The 21,444-nt window shown below is 39.2% G+C and overlaps 1 protein-coding gene across 7 annotated transcripts in view; it reads left to right on the forward strand.

The window, feature by feature from the left end:
- The first annotated feature begins 6,456 nt into the window (after positions 1-6,456).
- YES1 (YES proto-oncogene 1, Src family tyrosine kinase) overlaps positions 6,457-21,444 on the forward strand; it is a 50,604-nt gene continuing 35,616 nt past the window's right edge. The window contains exons 1-5 of one of the 7 annotated variants that reach the window (XM_062570201.1): positions 6,457-6,674; positions 7,215-7,371; positions 10,110-10,256; positions 12,434-12,537; positions 16,053-16,152. The gene's annotated coding sequence lies outside the window, so the exon portion shown is untranslated. Of the gene's footprint in view, positions 6,675-7,214; positions 7,372-10,109; positions 10,257-12,433; positions 12,538-16,052; positions 16,153-18,461; positions 18,472-21,444 lie in introns of those variants that run through there. The other 6 variants (XM_062570206.1, XM_062570203.1, XM_062570204.1 and 3 more) reach the window with 6 other exon arrangements.

A 21,444-nucleotide genomic window follows, 5' to 3' on the forward strand; every position in this document is an offset into this window, starting at 1 on the left:
CGGGGAACCAGAACCGTCAGTTAGTTGTTCCCTATTCCCCACCACAACTGCTGTCTCCCCAGCTATCAATGCAACCACATTTGGGTTTCCAAAATTCTGAGGCCTCATTCAGAACACTCTTGCTGCAGCTAAAGCGGGCTAAGAAGTCGCAGACTTCCTCCATATACTGTTACTTCTTCCCTTGTATCATCAGGCACAACTGTATATATGTCACTCCCTAGAAAGGTTCTATCAACATAATCTAGCTTTTTAGAAAACTACTATTAAGAGATTTGAACTGACTTAGATCATGCTGACAGAACTACAAAACCACAGGAAAAAAATACGCTTGTCATTATGCTGGCAGATCTGAGGGGACCATAACTCCAGTTAAAGGAACAGCGATGAGAAAATGGAAGATGGGAGAGAAATAGGCTATGCCAAGAAATAGGCATGACTGTCTGCTGTCCAACTTCTCTGAGCCGTGCACAACATTTGTGTTTATTTGTAATGGTGAATGCAGTGACAGTGAACAGCTCCACCCAAATCTGAAGGTCCAGTCCAAGAATTTGCTTGGCATCTCAGACTGAGAGGACGATTCGTTTTCTCCTGGAGCTAGTGTGAAAGTAACAAACTTTCACACATCTTGTTTCACACAACAAAATTCATCTTTAAGTTAAGAAGGAAGGCTTTCTGGTGCCCAAGATTGTCACAGACAATTATCCTCAAAACATTACAAAACGTTACAGCAATTAATAACCTGGCACAAAAAAAAATCAGAAGAAATCTTAAGGATTAATATATAATAAAGGGTACGGTACACAAGCTTGTGGAATCTGTACATCCTCAGTCAGAATTGAGGCTCAGAGGAAAGGACCATACACAGCTTTGAACAAGGCTGGGTACGGGAACTAACTACTACCAATGAGACAGAGGATGAGCAAATAATTTCAGCTGCAGAGTACTAAAGGTGTTCAAGAGACAAAACAAAGTGAAACAGGAGAAACAGCAGGGCCGAGTGATGGAGTGGAAGAAGGAAAGGCTGATTAGGAAAGGCTGGTCCCACAGGGCCATCTTAGGACTACCTATGTAGTTAATGCATCTTTCTGAAAAGACAGCTGTTGAATTCTGTTTCTCTTTGCTCATTTGATGAAGTCATGTGTCAAAGCTTGTAATAGCATGTACATTCAAGAGGTAAAATTCAGGATCCCTTGGAAAATAACTGAAATTGATGCATACTGATAAAATAGCTCACAGTAAATGTTGTATTAACTTGAAATTTTTCAGCTAATAACATTACTAAGCATGCTTCTTCCTCAATAATTTCTTAGACAGTCAGCACAATGTACAGGAATAGCGTAATTACTATAACCAATATGTAGATGTGCAAGTCTCCCAAAGCCAGCAGAAATTGCTCCTTTATACTAGCTGCCAAATGAGGTCAGAAGTCTCTTAAAGGGTGTGAACAGAATCTAGCATTGATGTTAAAACTAAAGCTAACCAGGTCAACTTTAACACATGTATTTCTTTTTCCCCTGCTGTTTGTTCTTTTCTTTCCTGAACAAGAGTATATGACCTGCTTTGTGAGAAAGGGAGTGTAAGTTCCAAACTCTTAGAAGAACACAGTGGCCCGATTAAAAGCATTAAGGTTTTCTGGACATGTATGATTTCACAGGCTTCAGATCTTTCATGTGTGAAATTTAAATGAAAGGCCTGTATCTGTGAGGCTTCCAAGTTAAATTATAAAAGAACCAGAGCTACAGGACATGTAGCTGCTGGCAAAGCAGGGTTTAGTGTTAAGTGTTCATCATATATAACATTGCCCTTGAAACAAAAGCAGTAGCCTATTTTAAGTAACCATAAGCAATACTCATGTGCAGTTCAAAGGAGATCGGATATAAAGAGATAAAGATTAGAGTACAGCAATAGGGCTTTCATTATACAGTGTAATCCAGCGTGTCTGATATAACTGGATGTGACACAAATGTAAATAGCAACAGGTTTAGAAGTGTGGCATTTTCCCAGACAAAGTATAACAAGCTTTCAAGAATAAGTTTAAGTAATTTTGAAAATAGTAAGTTTGAATCACTGTGTTTTTAAAAAAACTCTCACCACACTTTCAGAAAGTATAATATGCATAAGTAATTAGTCATGTTTCACAAGATCAGATGGAAATGTTACTTAAGTAAAAATCGAGTATTTGCTCTTGTAAACAGATGTAGCAAACACAAAGATCCCTGCCATTTGCAAAGATGCTGGATCATCCTAAGGTGAAACTGGACATTTGTGACAAAAATGTTTTAAAGTTTAACATAAAGCTTAAATAAAATGTTTGTTTCAGAATAGGAAGCATTCACAAATCCATCACTTAGTAAATTCACCCTCTATCTCCTCACTGAACTACTATAATCATATGTAATTTGCATTATACCCAAGGAAGATGTTTGACTTTTAAAAATCAACTTTTTTTAAAATAGATTCGCTTCTAGGAATTGACAAAACAAAAACTACTCACTTATTTAACTAATTCTTAGAACAATGAGATTCAAAAGAAATATCAATGCTTCAATAAGAAGCTTTGTTAAACTCTCAGTTCTTAGAAATATTTATTTAAGTGCTTAAAAGTAAGTATGTGAGTAATACTAATTGAGGATTTTAAGAACTGCTTTTTGTAGTATGATCACAAGCAGTGGAAACTTGGCCAATGAATTCAGGCGATGCTGCTATAAAATGCTGTTATTTTCCACACCTTAATCACCAGTAAGTTATAGCTACGATGCGGCCTTAACTACTATAGTTGTTTATTTCTCAAAATGAAGGAATGAATTTAGGCCCAGTGTAAGTTCATCAGAGGGAAATTTGTCTCCTTGTCTTGTGCATTCATACTACCATGGGAAACTTTGCATAGCTATGGCTCACTGGGTTCCTTTTTAAAAATACCTAATACTATTACATAGTGCTCTATACCTAAAGTAATGAAAAAATCCATGCAATAATTCTATTACTCCAAAGTCGCTTTCTACTCCCAAGGAAATATTGTAAACCATTACTTCTATTTTATTCCATCATTTTGTTGCTGCCTTGCAAATACAGCAAATAATGAACAAGTAATATCTCCATTACATAGAACACCTTTCTACACTCAGTGGAGCATGAAACACAGCTTGCCAACAATTTCTCATCACAATACCAAATTTGTGATTACTTTAAAGCAATATGGAAGTTAGAACTTTCAGGTAAACAAATGCTATTAGGTCTTCAAGCTCCTTTTACAAATAGTAACAATATATTTAAAAATAAACATAAGCCAAATTTGGTATGGGGTACACATAGCCACAAAGTGATTTATGATTATTTTCTTTAAAAGAAAAATTTCTTTTAAAAGAACCATGTACCATTACAATATTCTTCTGTTTGTTCCAGTTTTTTGGAAAACAAGCCCACCAACTGTTTTCAAGAATCACTCAGTATTTCCAAGTTACTATATGCCTTTAATACATACTATACATTAATCTTTGGCATACACTCTTAAAGCTCTTCAGAAGTTCAATCTGCCCAATGCCTTCAAAATCTCAGGATAAAGTCTTGTATTCCTCAAATACAAATTATTGAATCCACATCAGTGACTGAAATATCTTAGTCTGCATTACTCCATCTTTATTCCTCTGCTGCTACTTCTTCTTTTTACTCCTATGCCTCTATTCCCTCTCATAACCCCAAAAATACTTCATTTGGCATAACACATACCTGCTTCTACCATTCATCAGGTAATCTGAATCCAAAAAAGTCATTTAGAACTGTATAAGCCTTCTCCAGAAATTCATTCAGAACTATGCAAATTTTCAGATACCCTACATTTAGGAAGATATTTTGCTTGTATTAATTTCATGTATCTTTATGGTTTTGTTAATGCCAACCTCAGCAGCAGGATGTCTCCTAAGACACTGAAAATGGAATATATTTGACAAATTAGTGAACACTAAGCCTGTCTAAACTGAACTGCTAGTCAGGTAATTGTATCTATTATTGTATCTATGAATTGTATCTATGAATGGCAGCACTAACCACTAGCAGTAACATCTCAAAACATATTCCAGACATTTTAAAACATAAATGCAACTCCTCAATTTCCTTCTTGTGCAAAGTCAAAAATATTAACTTACACCAATAGAAAAAACAGAGGAGAAATCCCTAAAAGCTGGCACTGGTCTTAGATGACTCTGCAATGCGAGTGGTACCTGCTCCAGCTCATGCCTCTGAGCGACCGGTAAGTGGTTTAAGTTCATCTCTATGGCTTAGCACTGCAGCAGATTTTAGAGCCCGCTCAATAATAGCAGAGCAATACTGCAAGAGCTACTACCATCACCAAGGTAAAATGTGGCAACAGGTTGCAGGCTGACTCACAGGCAGAAGGTGGCAACGACACGCCAATCCCCTCCAGAACAGAATTAAACAGACTGAACTACCAGCAGTTTGATGCTTTAAAGTCACATGTTCAACATTTCTTGACAAAAATTAGGAAGATCCAGACTATCACTAAAAACTGCAAGGCAATTTAAGCAGCAGCCAACGTCTCTCCTTGAAATGAAAGCATGTCTAGCCTCCACGACTCCAGACCAGAACTCTAAGTCTTTCTTCACATCCACACGATGCTGGTCTGAGTTTGCTTTCAGTTATGAGATTCATCATCTGGTCTTCTCCCAAAGTACTGTGCTACTTTAATCACACTGTGCCCAAGACTAAGCTTGCAAGTCTCTAGTGCTGATGGTGGGAATATGTCCAGATAACGAATTGCACAAATACATGTAAGACAGCAAGCTGAGACCATGGTTAGTTGTTCAGTCTTTGAGAATCGCAGCAACTCATTCCTCATATTGCTTAAGGACAGAAAGCAATCAGAGAGGTACAATGGGTGTAAAGAATGAGTCTTTTGTTCAAGCTTTCCCAGATAACCTTTCAGCACCTCATGGGCACGGTCAGGTGTTGAGAGCGTCTGCTATTTAATCCCAGGCCTGCCACCTAGAAGTAAACTACAGTGGCAGCCGGCAAGAGCCAAAGTCTTTAATGGTGAAGCTTTTGCCTACATTTCATACACCTCTTAAAAAAAAATAACTTTGAAACATATTGAAGATGTTTACACAGTTAGGGTTCAGTCTGTTTTTCAGATGCACAAGTTTTATCACTGTGCTGTAAGAGTGCACAGAAAAACATAACTGATAGCAGGGCTCTTAGTTCCCATTTAGACTACCGTAAACCCAGCCGATTCTGCGAAGCCGCGACAGACCCAGCATTTCAACCAGTCCTACTTAAGTAATTCATTGCTCAAGTCAATTTGTAAAACTCACTGTTGATTTTTCAAATTAAAAATCAATTCTGTATAATGTGATTTAGGCTCCTGACAGGACAGGAACATGATAAACTCTAACCACCCTAACAGGATTACCTGAAAGGGATTTATGGTACTGAGTCTCAAAACCTAAAACACTTTTGCTTTTTTTTTTTTTTATTATTTATTTTGCTAACTGCTTAATGTATTAATGGCCAATAAGAGCAAATACATTTTTTTTTCTATCTTAAAGATGGCTTTATTCTGCAATGTTTATTTCCTATTTCTTTCAACGTGAAACGTTGACTTCTGGAACGGCGATTAGCGGGTAGCCCGTAACACACAGTATCACGGGGTGCAGGCCGTGGAGGGGCCTGCTCGCGGGGTGCTCCGTGCCCGGGTGACAGCCCGGGTGGCTGCCTAACGCCGACCTTTCCCTGAGCCGCAGGCGGTGCTGCCCGTCCTCTGTGGCGGCAGCTGGGCTCGCGCTTCAGGAAGGGGCACGTCCCCTCGCAGCTGCTTCACTCAAATAAATTCAATATACCAAACCTAAGTGCTGCCCATCTGGCCACCTCTGGCTGAAGAGTTTTAACGTGATTTTGATACTCCCCCCCCCAACAAGACGCCGAATAGAATCGCGCCGGTGCTGAAATCTTCTAACTTCGGCTCTTTCTTTGGGGAGAAACTCGCTGAAGCCACAGACCTCACCGGGGTGAAGGACAGGGAGAAATGGCTCAGCCCAGCTCTGCTGCACCTGACACCCCCCAACGCATCCCCCACCGGCAGCTTCCCCAAAAAGGAGTAGTTACCCCTCAAAAGGGCCTCCCCCCCCCCCCCGCCCAAGCCACGGCCGGGGGGGGCTGGCGGCCGTTAACGCGCCCCCAACGGCTCCCGCCACCGCCCCGCGCGCCTCCTCCATGTTGGCTCCATGCGCGGCGCGGCGCAGCGCCGGGCGCCCCGCCGGCAGCCCCGGGGGCGCCCCGGCTCCGCCCCGCCGCCGCCGAGCCGGGCGGGGCGCCGCTGCCGGCGCGGAGGCGAGGCGCGTCCGGGGCTCATGGGGCGGCAGGAGGCGGCGTGAGCGCGGCGGGGCCGCGGGGGAAAGAAGGGAAAGGGCGGCGGGAGGCGCCGGCGGTGGCCCGGCCGTGGGGGCGGGGAGTCTCCTCCTCCCCGCAGCGAGGCTCCGGCTCCCCGCACGCACCGGAGCGCCGGGCTCCCTCCTCCTGCTCCTCCTCCCTCCCTCCCTCCGCCTCCTCCCCCCCTTCCCTCCGCGGGTCGCCGCGGCTCCGGGAGGAGCGGGGGGGGCCCCGCTTCCTTCCCTCCCCCCCTCCTTCTCCCACCCTCAGCGCCGGGAGCGCCCGAGCGGAGGCAGGTGAGGCCCCGGCCGCGTCCCCGCTCCCCCCGCCCCGCGGGAGAGGCGGCCGCGATGGCGGCGCGGCGCCCGCCGAGGCGCTAGGCCCCGGCCGCCCGCCCGTCCCCGGCTGCTCCCCGCGAGGCGGCCCCGGGGCCGCACCCACCCCGCTCCCCCTCCCCCCCGCCCCGGTAACGCCTCGGTTTGCGGAAAGTTTCTCGGCAACTTTCTCCCTGCGGGCAAGGCGGGCGGGGGTCGGGCCGCCCCCGCGGCGAGGCCGGCGGGGGTGGGCGCCGCGGCGGGACGGCCGCAGCCCGCGGCGCCGCTCCCGGGGCCGGGCCGCGGCGGGGGCCGGGGGCCGCGGCGAGGAAGGAAACAAGTTTGTGCGCTGCGTCGGTGTTCATCCCGACATGTGCCTGCCTGGGCTGCGCCTCGAGTTTTCCTTGCTGCTTGTGTTTTGTTTTCCGTGTGGTTGCTCCTAACCCGTGGGTAGTATTTTGAGGCGCTGCTGTAAGGTCATTTGTTCCCCCTCGGTGATTTTAACTACTCTGGTTGTTAAAGACCGTACCCGGTGTAGCCCAGGCCCTGGTTCAGTTGCTCGGTGCATGCAACCCAGAGGCAAAGCTCTCCTGTTAAGGCAGCATTGGGGCTGAAGAATGTAAAAAGGACAGAATTCAGGAAATTGATTTCCGAATCAACTCGCTTGGCCCGACTGCATGTATGTAATTGTTTTCTATTTTTTGCACAATGTTCTGGTTTGTATGTGTTCATCTAACAGGAACATGACTACTTTAAATTTCTGAGTCATTAATTTAAATATTCAGTTATCACATTTCATCAAACCTCCTCATGTTCCTTACAGTTAAAAAAAAAATGTATTGAAAACCTATAGGCCCCTATTGCTGCAGAGACTGTGTGTAACTTTTGGTGCTGTGTAGAGCTGTAGACTTGCTGTGTGTTAAGTTATGCACAAGTCCCTTCAGGCAAAGGGGCTGTTCTTTCGGGTTTTTTTTATGTTATACAATATTACAAGTACATGGTTTTACTTCATTTATTCCAGAATGGGCTGCTCCAGATGTCTGGAGTGGATATGGGCCACTTTGTATGGTAGAACTGGAATGTAAATACCTCTGAATCTCGTAATTGTTAAGGAGGTTTATTCAAGCGTACCTAGTGAATTTAAACCTCAGCAGAAGCTGGTTGTTAATTAAAAAATAGCTGTTTGAATTTAGTTAATCTGGCAGAATGATCCAGTTTAAAGCTTAGAGAGTGTTGCTAAGGGAAGTATATTCTTTTTTTCTTTTAATAATTTGGCTGAGTGAATTTCAGATAAATCTTGCGATCAAAATGCACCTTTAGTCAAAGAAGCAAGATAAAAACTTTACTTATGAGTATCTTCTTTCATTTTTGGAACCTGTGATCCTAAAAGAGGAGCTTGCAGTAAAACTGCTTTGTCAATTACATTTGTAGTATCTCTGTCAGTATGTAGTATCGTTCTACCATTACTACCTCAGTCTGCAGACTTTATAAATTTAAAAATTGATCCTTACCGGATAATATAGCATTGCGCTCTGAGTTGTTTCCTATGCATGATTGTAAATTTAGCAACATTAGATTCCAACTGCGTTTATGCTCAGACTATGGGTATGTGAAGGCTATGGGTATGTTTTGCACAGATAGGAGGGAAGAGCTAATTTCAGGATGGGCTAGTATTTGTGACATGAACAGAAAGAGCAGCACTGGCACTCAGAGGGACAGTGTTGAATTTCAAAGAAAAATAAACAATACCAGACATGTAAAGCTGTGACAATGGTTGGTGACAGCAATCGCTAATGATTTGGGGGGGGAGGGGGGAATGTTAGCTTTATTTCCTCAAAAATTACAGCACAAGGGCAACTGCAATATTGTGTGTCTGTCATTCTCTGTAATAACTCTTCCAGCTGTTGACCATTATCAACTAAATTTGGCAGCGGAGGTCTCAGAGGTGGACAATTTCCACAAAATTTGTGAGAGTAGAGGTGTCAGGTAGAAAAGAGCTGTTATTTGCACACAGATAGTTCAAATGAACACTCGTCTGAAGTTTGAAAATGAAAATTTTTACAGGAAATTAGGCTTCATTAGTTCTGCTGTTCACAGAATACTTGAGCGCTTTTCAGTAACTTTTTAATATTTAAACTCCAATTTTACTCTTCATGAGATCTGAAGAACTCCATTTGAAATAAGAGTGAGTCCAAAGTAGCTTTAACTTGTATTTCATATTGTAAAGTTGCATTTCTTTTGGAATATTTGCCAATTACCTGTTCCTTATCTATGAAACAAATGAACTAAATTAAAAGTGTATTTAAAGAGCTAAGTTACTTGACTTAGCTTAAAAAAAAATACGTAATGAATGTGTGGTTACTTTTAGTGTGCTGCATACTATATGACAGAATTATTTCTTGAAAATTTGTAATTTATAATTTACTTTTAATCAACATTCTTGTAGCAGAGCAAATAAATACATTCTGAAGAACATTCTATATTTTGATGCTTGCATACTTCCTGCAACCTCAGAAGAGCAAATCAGAACTGTGTTCGCTCTGGTAGATGGTGGTTGTCACGTGACAATGATGTGAAGGTCCACATTGTGGCAAATGTCAGTATATGGCCAAAGTTTACTTTACGAACAAAGTGCTTATATGATTTTACTCTTCTTTTATGCCCTATCTGTGGATGAAAGCAGTATATTCAGTAGATAATTCCTTGTGTTCAGACCATTGCCAGTTTGAATAAGCTACCCTAGTGTTAGTTTAAAAACTCATGTCAGTTAAGAATACTTGAAGAATACGTTTAAGAATGCTTGATTATTCTGCTCTGTCATATTAAGCATCCTTTTTCAGATAGGACACCTTCCATGCATATGTGTGGTTTTTGAGAAGTCTTTGTAAAAGGTTTTGGACTCCTGCCACTGCAAGCCCTCTGTTAGTTGACAGAACAGATTCATTAGTAAGGGAGAAATGTAGTTTTTCAAACTACTGTCCAATATAGTTTAATTTTTAGCCTGGAGGAGCCACTTCTGAAGTGAGCCACCCATCACAAATCATTCTTGTACCAATTTCTGTATTTAATTCATTTTTGTCTCCCATAAGAATGTCAGTGGGATGCTGCTTTATAGTGATAGATTTTTATGATGTGGCAACGTTTTTTTTCTTTTTCTCTTTAATACAAACTGCCTTACAGTTGCCGTATAGTAACTTCTTTCAATCACTACAGGCCTGTGCTGCATTCAAACCAATGACTTAGAGCTGTAGAGCTCCAGCTTGCATTGCCAGTTACTGAATGCAAACCTGGACAAATTCCCTTGTGTATGCTGAATTTATTAGGGGAAAAGGTAATATTGAAAATGTACTGTCAACCAACGGTAGGACAAGTTTGATTGTAGGTTTTAGTCATTCTTACTGCCATTCCCATCTACAGGAGAATAATTTATTTTTAATGGTGCCAATGCAGCAGAGCGGAAGGTGGTGCCTGAGCAATTCAAAATGACTGGGACTTCTCCCTAAGGTGAAGTTAGCATGCAAGATTAGAGATCAAGATGATAGTAACATTAACGATAGAAGTAACGTAAGTAAACTTAATTATTTACATGTAAGTTTTGTTTTCTCTATCTTTAAAAACACGGGATGTTTTTTGTTTTGTTTAAGTATAGGGTAGCCCAAAATAGTAGAATTAGTATAATACAAAGCTTGGAATTATTAAACTTGCCTTTCCATCTCTCCAAGCAGGCACCTACAAAGTGCACCAAGTCTCACACTATGTACTGAAAGTCAATAAATCAAAGTTTCAGTCAGCTGAAATGAGTCCTTGAGTTCAGGGTCTCCCCAGAGGTCTGCTAACCTTTGCTTTTTGTCTTAGTCCTCCAGCCTCCTGGTATGCCCCTGGTACCTGGTAGGGACCATCAGTAAGAAAATCCTTAGTTGTGTTGATTGTTACAACTGAGATTTGGGGTTTGTTTTGATTTCTTTTTGACTGCAGTGATATATAATGTTACAGGATATGGTTGGGAAGTGCGGGGGAAGTAATGACCACTAAAACCTCAGACTGGTATTATCTGTTTTTCAATTCCTTTAATAATGTAAGATGTCATATAGGAAATTAGGTAACTTTTTTTTCTAATGCTGCTCTCACTCTCTTTTGTTTGATTTTTGGAAGGCAAATGTTATAGATGATATAGATATACTTACTAGATTCTCATGGAAGTTTACTTAAGTTTCTAAATTCTGATGGTGCTTCTGAACTTTAAATAACTTTTTTTAAATTGGTGCTTCATGGGAGAGAAAAACTCTTGTGGCTTAAGATACATGTTTCCGTGGTTTTCTTCACACCAGAAGTCTAGGGAAAATAAATGACTCTTCAGAAGCTTTTAGCTACCCTTTCTGCTCAGATTTTAGGATTTACTGGGCCAGGCTTAAACATGTGAATAACTTCATTTAGTTCCAGACAGTAGAGTTGAGTAAGCATACTCATGTAAGTAAATTTTTTTTTGTAGGTCAAAAAAATTTCTAGGGAAACTTTCTGAAGCATTTTGGTAATCTGATACATAAAGTTAGTCTTGATATTAGAAAACCTTGGCTCAGTGGAGTTAACTTCCTCTGTCCCCTAAAGTACCCTCTAGTCTTGTACAAATGAGCCCTAGCGGTGTTTCAATCATGTTAAGAAGGACAGAGCATGAATGTAGTCAGGTCTCAGGTATGCTTGCAAGGATTGATGGCTTTACAGCAAAAGGAGGTTAGGAAGAGGATAGTAATATTTGTTTATCCTGTTTTTAATGTTTGTCCTTCGTTGTTTAGGCAAAATTTCTGATGTTTCTGCTAAGCACGTGCAACATTCTGCTTCAGGAAAAAATATACAATAGGTTTGAAAAGTTTAAAGGTTTGAAAAGTTTCAACCATATTAATATGCTTACAATTTTAAGAAAAGACAGTGCTTGTGGTGAGGTATTTAAAGATTAATTAGAGGGTACTGTGAATCTCTTGTCTATTGCCATTGTATAGCAGTGTAACTGTTTTGGCAGTCAGCCAGAAAGAGAAGACTTAAAACAAATTGATACTGAACAGTCCTATTTTAAATAAGTTGTTTTAAGTATGATTAGATAATAAAATCAATATTTATGCTTAGAATTTGACAAAGGAACTAGGTCTGAGTTAAGTATAGTATTTTCCTTCTTTTCAAATCCATTTTATTAGAAACTGAAATCATGACCTGTACTACAGAAAAGATCAAAAAACTCCAAAGTGCTTATGTATACCTTACTCTTCCTTTCTATATTCCTGTTTGTGCTTGTTTATTACCAACCTGGCTTGCTCAGCACTAATGTTATATTCGTCTAGCAACAGTACCACAGCCATCCAGATGCTAAAAGGACGTGCCAAGGGTAGCATTGCTGCAGGCTTTCTTGGTTCTTACACTCCCTTCCTGTACATCAACTGTTGCCCCCTTGTCTTTTCACTGGTGTTGCATCAGTGGAAACTGGTGATAGACCTCTGGTCTGACTCATAGAGGTGTTTGGCCTTAAATGGACTTTTCGTGTGATTCATGACAGCTGTTTTTTTCAGTAGGCTTTATTTAATGAACCTGTGCATCAAAGATGAGAAACCTTAAGATCATGTTTTTGGTCAAAGCATGTCCAATTCAGAAAACTAATCAACAATTAATGTTTAGAAAATATTCTAGTTTTGAAAATAACTGTGCCTTGGAAATATATCTACCTGTTAATGTTTTCTTTAACATTCCTTTGTCAGGCTACAGGAGAGTCAAAGAGCAATTACTGTGTGGCTGAGGAAGTAAATCATAACTGAAATGCAAAAGTTCTGTATTTTACTGTGAACTGCTTGAAATAAAAACAGTAAGTTTAATAGTACATCTTCAAGATATTTTTATAGCTCTCCTGTCTCTCTCTGCTTTAATTCTGGTATTGTTTTTCTGAATGTCTGCAGTTGAGATTAAAACCTTAGAGGTTTCCAAACTGAGGTCTTCAGAAGCATGTTAACAGGCAAAATTTGTAACGTTTCAGTAAAATGTTTAACAAGGTTAATCTGTGAGAAACTGAGAACTACGTGATGTGTAGGTCTGAAGTATGTTTGGGGACAATCATTTTGTACTATCTAAAAATCAAAAATCTGCACTAAACCTAATAGCAATCTTCAAGTTCTTCAGAGAAGTGGCCTTTAAATTCAGGTTAGGAGTAAGCAAGAGTGAGATGAAACAGGAGGAAAGCATATGGCCATAGTAGCTAGTGTTTACTCTCCCCTTTGTCGTAACTTCTTAAACTGAAAAGAGATGCTGCCAGCAGAATGTTTTACCTTTTAGTGTTTTTACTATTATATAGCATTAGTATTTGTGATTGGCTCTGGTCCAAATAGTTCTGTTGAAATAGTGTGTGTTTCCTTAGAGCTTCAAATTTATTTTGGCGGTATTATGAGACCCCAAACACATGTAAGAGTGCATCTTACACACTTTTAGGGAAAGTATTCAGGTTTCCTTCCAACAGTAATACCTTAGAATGTAAATACGCTTTCTGGTTTCTGAAGCGTGTAATATTTGGGAGGGTTGCCAAAGTACAGTTTTTTGGGTTTTGCTCTCTCCTCCCCTGCTCCTGCCATATGCACAAGCTCCAGGGAGAGGATGAATTAACAGAGTGATGAAGTCTTGAAAGCAGAGAGAGGGAGGGATTTGAACTCATTCTGATGTTCAGTGTGAAATAGTTATTTAAAGGATAACTAAAGGTAATAATAGTTCTGGCCTGATTAGCTCATCTGTAGCTAACTGGAAAACGTGCATTGAAGAGGAGGAAAAAGTATACTGAAAAGGTATAGTGTTCTCAGTGTGGACACCTGTGTTCAGTTCTTTCGTCATATCAAGTATTCTAATCAGTAACACCTACAGCAGAAAGTACTGTAAAATACTATTCCTTTTGAAAACAGTTGCTCTTGAAGTAAAGAGAAGGGTAGAGAAAACTATAATAACTCTTGAGCTGTTACGACTAGTCAGTTGTGGAAGTTGTCCTAAGTAATTGCTTTTTTCAGCATTCACAGTCTTTCAAGCCTGAAAACCGAGTAAGTACAGTATTACTAAGAGATTCTGTAAGAGACAGAGGAAGGGTTTGGGGATGGGGCTTGTTTTGGGTGGTTTTTGTTCGGGACTATTTTGTTCTGGGTTGTTTTTGGAGTTCTGGAGTCTTCAAATGAGAAGGCAAAATGAAAAGTACAAAAATCTCAACTCTGAAGAAAAGCCACAAAACAAGTTAGATATTTTTTCATGGGTTTAGAGACTCAGATACAATAAGAATATTGATACAATTTGGTTTCTACATTTATGTACAGATCTGCACTTAAATATAACATGATTCATAAATCATAGTGGTTGAGGTTACTCTTACTGCCTTAAAAATAGCGTACTGAATAATTATGTCTATTTTTAGCTAAAGAAATTGATTTCCTCTTAATAAATACTAGGAAGTATTTATTAGCTCATACTTTGTAGAAACCTGTAGAACTGCTTGAGTCATGCTAACATAACTGTACGTGGATTGAGACAAGTGATAGAATATAGGTGAAAACTTATTTCTGTGGAAATATGTGGATCGTTCATAGAAGGTATATATATTTAATTCTTTCAGAATTAATTTTCATTTTTTATTAAATCTATGGCTTTTTGATCATCTTTGGGGAAAGGGGTTCCCACTTTGGGTCAGAGCTGACACATCTTTGGAATACTGTTTAACTTTGGTACGTACGTACTGAAACCATGGCCAACTTAACACCAGATGATTTGTGAAGTGACTTACATTAACAAGCAGGAAGCGTTGGTTTTTAAATGATTATTTTTAACCTAGTTTTGCACTTGCACTATTTAGTTCTTTTCCTAAAGAAAGAGACTGAGTCTTACTGGTCAGTAATAGTTAAAATATGTTGATTGTAATTATATATTGGAGTTTAGCCTAATCTGGTTACTTTTTTTTGCCAGTGGAAAGGATGACACTGCATGTGTTGTTTAATGTAGTAATAATAAAGTGTCAGAATAATTCTTTTAAGCTATATGTATAATTACTAGAGCAATGAAAGCTCAATTTATTTGCTAGATAGTTTTTCTTCCTACTTTGTATTTAGTGGCATTTGAATAGAAATTGTGATTGAAATTCATATAAATATCCAGCATTGCATTTTAAGGTACAAGTTAATAATACTTCAGCTTTTAGATAAGGCTATAGAAGGAGATAGAGCTAAAATTAAACCTGTTTTGCGTTCAAAATTACCTGGTTTATTTACACAAGGGAAAGTTCGCTTGAATTTGTTGATTATTTTTGGTCACCAAAACTTCTAAGATTTCAGAATTAATAGATTTCATACTTGAAACTTTTTGCTTTCTTGAAAAGTATGAATAAGAATCTGTCCTGCTTCTCTTAACTTCTTACCAGTATGTTTCTCAGACTGTAATTAATTGATATTTGAATAAGATTAGTTGGGGAGAATTTTCTGTCTTTGTAGCGTAAGTCACTGCTTTAAGTATTTTGCATATTGGTTTCTGATTCTAGGTGCATATGAGTGACTTCTGCCAGTTTGATGGTTTGAATATATTTAAAATTCTGGCAGCTGACACACCTTGAATATTTTTTGTATTCAATATACATTATTGTAATAGTAAGCTCAGATTTACCCAGTAAGGATTACTTTAAGTATTTTAAAAATGCAATCAAAAGGATAACTTTCCATTATAATATGTTATGTGGTCAGTTAGTATGTGACTAAATTTGGCTGGACAGATTAGTCTATTTTATTGTTACTGTTACATGAATACTTAGAAGTAGACATCACTTACTGCGTTTTATTTAGTATGTCCAGATTACCAATAGTTTAGATGTGTGAATCATCTTGAGGCTGACAGTGTAACCTCACTAACTGTGCCAGAACTTTTGAGCCAGTGGACTACTGACAATCTAAGATGCTTTTAAGGATCTTAAACATGCGCATGGAAATTTGAAAAGTTTTTAAAATGTTACTGCTGCATGGTTTCTACATCTTGGAAACTGTACAATTAAACTGTTGCTTCTTTTAAAGTATATTCCTAGACTTGGGGAATCAGTTTTTCCCCTCAATTCCTGTCAAACTGAAAAGACAGGACAGATGCTTTAACCAGTAAAGTTTTACAGTTAGCATATTTGAATGTAATTCAGTTCTTTTTTTAAAAAAAAAAAATGTTAAGCAACTTTTTGCATGCTTTTCACTGAAACGGAAATAAGACTTTTTTCCATTTTTGAATTTTTCATTTAATCAAATCGTTTGTATACTTCTTCAGATAATTAGGGACTGGAAAATTTTGAATCTGTTCTTCTTCACAGATATTTTAACCTTGCTGTTCTAGGACCTGATCCTCTTTCACACTGAAGTCAAGTGCAAAATTCCTCTTGACTTCAGGAGAAGCTGGATTAGCTTTACACAAAAGGACCACGTTGTCCTCTGGGGTAAGTGGAGACAATTCTATTGAAGTAGAGTTCAGTGGAATATAAAATGAAGACAAAGAAGTCTGGCAATGAAATTGGATCTATTATCTCAAACGGATAGGTTAATCTAGCAATTGAATCAAAGAAGTTTTCCTTTTTCTGATTAGGTAATATAATTACGTAAATTCACTTAATTAAGCAGTTACACAAAAATAAGTGACATGTTAAAGTAAAAATATTTTTGTAGTATTAATCCTATAGTGTCTGAGAGCTAGAAACTGTTGATGAATTTTTTTGCATCTGTGACATAATTTTTATCAGAAAAAAATATTTTTCTAAATTACTAGCATATGTTTTATATGGCTGAAATAGTTCTACATATATATGGCCAAGAGTGTTCTACATGTTGTTTACATTTACTTTATATTACAAGAGTTTTCTTTACAGCAATTTCATGTAGCAGCAGCATCAGACTTCTGCTGTTCTGAGTGGTTTGCTATAGCCTTGCTAAGGTAGGAAGAGCAAAATTCATTTAAATCAAATGTTGGACAGTGTTTTACCCTTCATACTTGCCAGTGAGCATCCAGAGTAATTCCACTGACTTTTGCAGTAGAATTTTGCAGAAGCCTCTGGCTTTTTTTCTTACACTTTACACAGTGATATTTATATTTTATACACAAAAGATTAAGAAATAGTATTTGAAAAGTGGACTAAAATATAGTGATTACTTACATAAAACAGTCTTATAATTTTTGTACAATTTGTCTGTCTTCTGTATCACATTCTACCGTTTTCTTTCTGTGATTATTTTGACTAAGTACAGTATGGCTTTCTTGCACTGTCTATTTGAAGCTTCACAAAGGGAAGGCGGTCTGGGACACTAATCTCCTTAAAATAATTTCAGAATGAGTACTTAAGTAGCGTTCACGCTGAGTTTCTTTAATAATATTTCACATGCAAAATAAAATTCCATAAATGGAAAGAATGCAGATCCACAGAATTCTCAGCCAAAAATCGCCAAATGTGTAGCTCAGGGGTGGTGGTGGGGAGAAATCTTCGCTGCTGCAGCAGTATTTAGTTGATGTGGGATTAAGAAGTAAAACGAAGTTCTTTGAAATATTTGAGGTGCTGAATTTACAAAACAGGGCACAAGAATGGTTTTAGGATTAGTCATAGTTAGGAAGTTTACTGAAATACCAGCTTCTCCCCAGAAACATCCTGTACTTTTGTCGTCTTCAACTAGCTTCATCTGTTCGGTCTCATTGATTCTGTTTTTTCAGAAACTCTTGCTGCAACTTCTTTGTGACTAAAGCACATTGTCAGTCAGTCCAATCCTCTCCATGCCAGCCAACTGTCCCCTTAATGCAGCAATTCAATTGAATGAATAGAGCTCATACTTTAAGGAGACAATTGGCTACCAGAGAGAGTGCCAAGTTGATTTAACTTTGTACAAGTGTGAAAGAGTTTTTAAATGGATGCTGTCAACCAGTGTTGGCCCAAGGTTTCAGCTGCCTGAAAATTGTTATAATCCGTTTGGGAATATGTCCAAATTTGTTTATAATATTTTAGTCAACTGCTTCACTACAGGGAGTACTAATATCCTAAAAACTATTGTTAGACCACTGTCCTTGGTCTACCAGGGCTATAGTAGATGTGTTCTGACCAAATGTACAAATGGCTTTTAAAATTGATTTTTTTGGCAGTACATCACCAAATTGGTGAAAGAATGGGGGATTCATGTTGTAATCTCCTCTTCCAGTTCAGTTTAATGCCACGGCATGTGTTTGAATCACATTAAATGTATAATACAGTGTAAAGCCACAACTGTAGCCTGCCATTACTGTAAGATTCTCAGTGCTAAACTGCCATTTAGACAAACAGCATTTGGATTATCCAATAACTGGAAGTGCCTAGGACTGGAGGGAATTTAGGAAAAAATGCATCATATCTATTGTCAACGTTTTTGGATTTGTTTTTGGTGGAGGTTGAAGAGATGCTTACCTCCTAGGTATGTAGATCAGGGAAGAAAGAATGCACAGTATCAGACCCTCTCTCCATTCAAGTGATGGTGTGAGCACGGGAATTTTTTTAGCACAGTAATAGTCTGATGTGTCATCTTCACTGCAGTCTGAAGGGAAGACAGAAGATAGGTAGGCAAAAAGTGCATGAAGAAGATGCTCCCTAAAAATTCTAATGTTTCCATTTCAGGGAGGCTGGGGAATCTGGGAAGTGGAGCTAATTCTGTCAAGAGCCTGACAAAATACAGGAGTTAAACAAGATCTTGTAGAAAGGATTCTGTTAACAAAATGCCTAGTATAAAGGAGAAGCAGATTCCTACAGGTATGATGGTCAGAGAGCATGTCTGGTGAACTTGTCATCTTTTTTCAACAATATGCAGTGAGTGGGGGCACAAAAAGGATGTTTTCCTTGCCTTTCTGTGATCACTAGACCATTACAGCTGCAACAACATTACTACCAATTTAGATGCATTTGTGGGAGGAAAAAAAGAAGCATTGTTATTTCAGTGCCTAGCTGGAATAAATACTCCGTTAAGCAATGGCATGAGATTGTTAGTTGTTCTGAGGACATCTCGATTTGTAGATGTGCAACTATGAATGACTTAGCACATTTTTATAGACTAAGAAAATATTTACATAGGAGATGATGAAGAACAGGAGTTAGAATGATTTATAAACCTGGAGGACAAGAAGGTGATTGGAAGCTGTCGGCACAGATTCATAAAAGGGCAAATCATGCTTAACCAACCTCTTAGCCTTCTACAATGAGAAGAGTGGCTGAGTGGACAAGGGGAGAGCAGTGAATGCTGTTTAGCTCGACTTAAGACTTTCAGCACCATCTTCCATAACATTCTCATAGACAAACTGATGAAACATGGGCTAGGTAAATGGTCTGTGAAATGGATTGAAAACTATCTGAACTACAAGGCTCTGAGGGTTGTGATCAGTGGTACAAAGTCTAGTGGGAGGCCAGTCAACAGTGGTGTATCCCAGGATTTGATGCTGGATCAGTACTGTCTAGCATTGTTGTTATTGGCCTGGACAATGGTATTGAATGCACCCTCAGCAAGATTTCAGATGGTGATAAAGTGGGAGGAGTGGCTGCTACACCAGAGGGTTGTGCTGCCATTCAGAGGTACCTCGACAGGTTAGAGAAATGGGCAGAGAGGAGCTTCATGAAATTCGGCAAAGGGAAATGCCAGATCCTTTACCTGAGGAGGAATAACCATATGCATCAGTGTGTGCTGAGGGTGACCAACTGGAGAGTAACTTTGCCAAAAAAGACATGGGGGACCTAGGTGACACCAAGTTCAACAGAAGCAAGCAAGGTGCCTTCGCTGAAAAGAAAGCCAACAGCCTCCTGGCATTTGGAAGAGCATTGTGAGCAGATCAAGGGAGGTGATCCTTCATCTCTGCTCAGCCCTAGTGAGAGCACATCTTAAGTGCTGTGTCCAGTGCTGGCCTCTCTAGTACAAGAGAGACATGGACCTGCTGCAGCTAGTCCAGCAAAGAGCCTAGAAGATAGTTAAGGGCTTGGAGCATTTGTCTAATGAGGAGAAGTTGAGAAAGCCAGCACTGTTCAGCCTGGAGAAGAAAAGGTTCGGGGGGAGACCTATTTTATTTATGTACATTAGTACCTGATAGAAGAGTCTGTCTTCTTTACTCTCCTCTGAGTGGTATCCAGTGACAGGGTGAGGCTGTGAACACAAATTGCAGCAGTCTTTTTTACTGAGGGTGATCAAATACTGGAACAGGTTGCCAGGTAGTTTGTGGAGTTGCCATCCTTGGAGGTATTTTTTGAATTATCTCCCCGCTGGATACAGTCCTAAGTAACCTGTTCTAGTTCACACTGTTCTGGGTGTAGGGATGGATTAGGTGATCTAAGCCTCACTATTCTGTGATTCTTTGAAAGGAATAAGAGGGCTGCAAAATGAAGTGTGGAAGTTCAGATGAAACAAAATACAGGTTTTCAAAGGCAGATTTTTTGTTTGTTTTGACAGACATTTTTGCTAGCTCTCAGAGGATAGCTTTGAGGGGGGGGTAGCTCTTTGCAGCTGCATACTTCTCTTAGATTTCTTTTCTGCTTGTGTCCCCTGTTAGTACAAAGTCTATATATGGCTTCCTTCTCTGTCCTTCACCTCTTCCCTGCCCCAACAGGGTAGCAGGGGAGAGGAGTTGGGTATTGCTAATTTCCCTGCTGCCTGAAACCCTGAGTAACACCAGAAGTTTTTGAATCAAGATATTTGCATTTATTGGAAAAGCATTTTTTCAGCATCTATGGTAATGTCTTTTATTTAGATACTTACAATGTGAACTGTGTACTGGCTTCAACTGCCTTTGTACCACTAGAAATAAGGCCTTTTTTATTTTTCTCCATATATTAGATTAAACATACTGAAATGCTGAATTCGTGCTGTTCTGTTGGTGTTAGCATTCTGAGCTTCTTTCTCATCTTTATGTTTTGTATTAGACTAGCAGGAGCTGAAACAGTTGCATGTGGATTTAAATGCACTGTTAATACTTATTTTTAACAGACTGTGACTAGAAGTGCGGTCATAACGAAACCTAAAATTTGAATTTGCATCACAGAAAGGTATCGGAGCAATTCAGTAAGATAGGATTCATTTTTGTGTTTGGATTTGGACTTACAAGTAGAAAATAAGGTGAAAATAAACATTACAATGAAGAAAAATTGGCTGGAATTGGACTTTAAATTTAGAGGGCCTTTGTAACCTTGTAACGCAGAGCTGCAATTTCGCACGATTGATAAGGACAAATTTCTGATGTACATTTAAGACTGGCTTATTTTAGTCCTCATCTTAACTTGCCTAATTGGTGGTTATCATAAGTTCTCAATTCTGGTTTTCTAGCAAGATGTTTAAAAATCATACTTCCTTTTGAACAAAAAATCATTTGCAAATTAATAACTTCATTCTCATCAGTTCATTTACATTTTCTGGTCATGAAGACAAACTATTAAATAGTTAAATTGCTACTTCTGCACATTTTTTTTAAGGAGCACTTATTGATGAAGCTGTCACTTGTAGCTTAAAGAGAATTCTTTTGATACAACTAAAGGTTTGTAGTATTATTGTTAAAGTAAACCTTTATCATGTACCAGTCTTCTCGAAGATGCTGCTTAAACATTCTAAAGAAAACAAAAATATTTACATCTTCTCATGATTTTCTCTTCAAAGATGCTTGCATTTGCACCTTAGGAAAAAAAAACAGTATTCCAAAGTGGAAGAAAAATAATCCAAGGGTCATTGTTATGTAGAGAGGAAAGCAACAAATA

The sequence above is a fragment of the Rhea pennata genome, chromosome 2 (assembly GCF_028389875.1).
Source record: "Rhea pennata isolate bPtePen1 chromosome 2, bPtePen1.pri, whole genome shotgun sequence".
NCBI classification, from domain to species: Eukaryota; Metazoa; Chordata; class Aves; order Rheiformes; family Rheidae; genus Rhea; species Rhea pennata.